The following is a 257-nucleotide window of genomic DNA, read 5'->3' on the forward strand; positions in this document are numbered from 1 at the left end:
CACAGGAATTAAAATGTAAAACCACACCACTTAATGCAAAGGCTGCTTCAGAGCTTCAAGTTGAGACAGTTTTACTAGTGATAAACAGATGATTGATTTCCTAGTCTTCAGTTATTGTTTCACACAGTAATTTAATTAAACACAAATAAATGAAAGAAAAAAGGAGGCTAAATACTATTGTGAGAGACCAGGGAGTGCAGCAGAACAACCTGCCAAACACGCAGCGACCCAGAAGCCGCGATGCAGAACGTTTATCC

This window comes from Nestor notabilis, unplaced genomic scaffold (genome assembly GCF_000696875.1).
Source record: "Nestor notabilis isolate BGI_N333 unplaced genomic scaffold, ASM69687v1 scaffold27638, whole genome shotgun sequence".
In the NCBI taxonomy this organism is placed as follows: Eukaryota; Metazoa; Chordata; class Aves; order Psittaciformes; family Psittacidae; genus Nestor; species Nestor notabilis.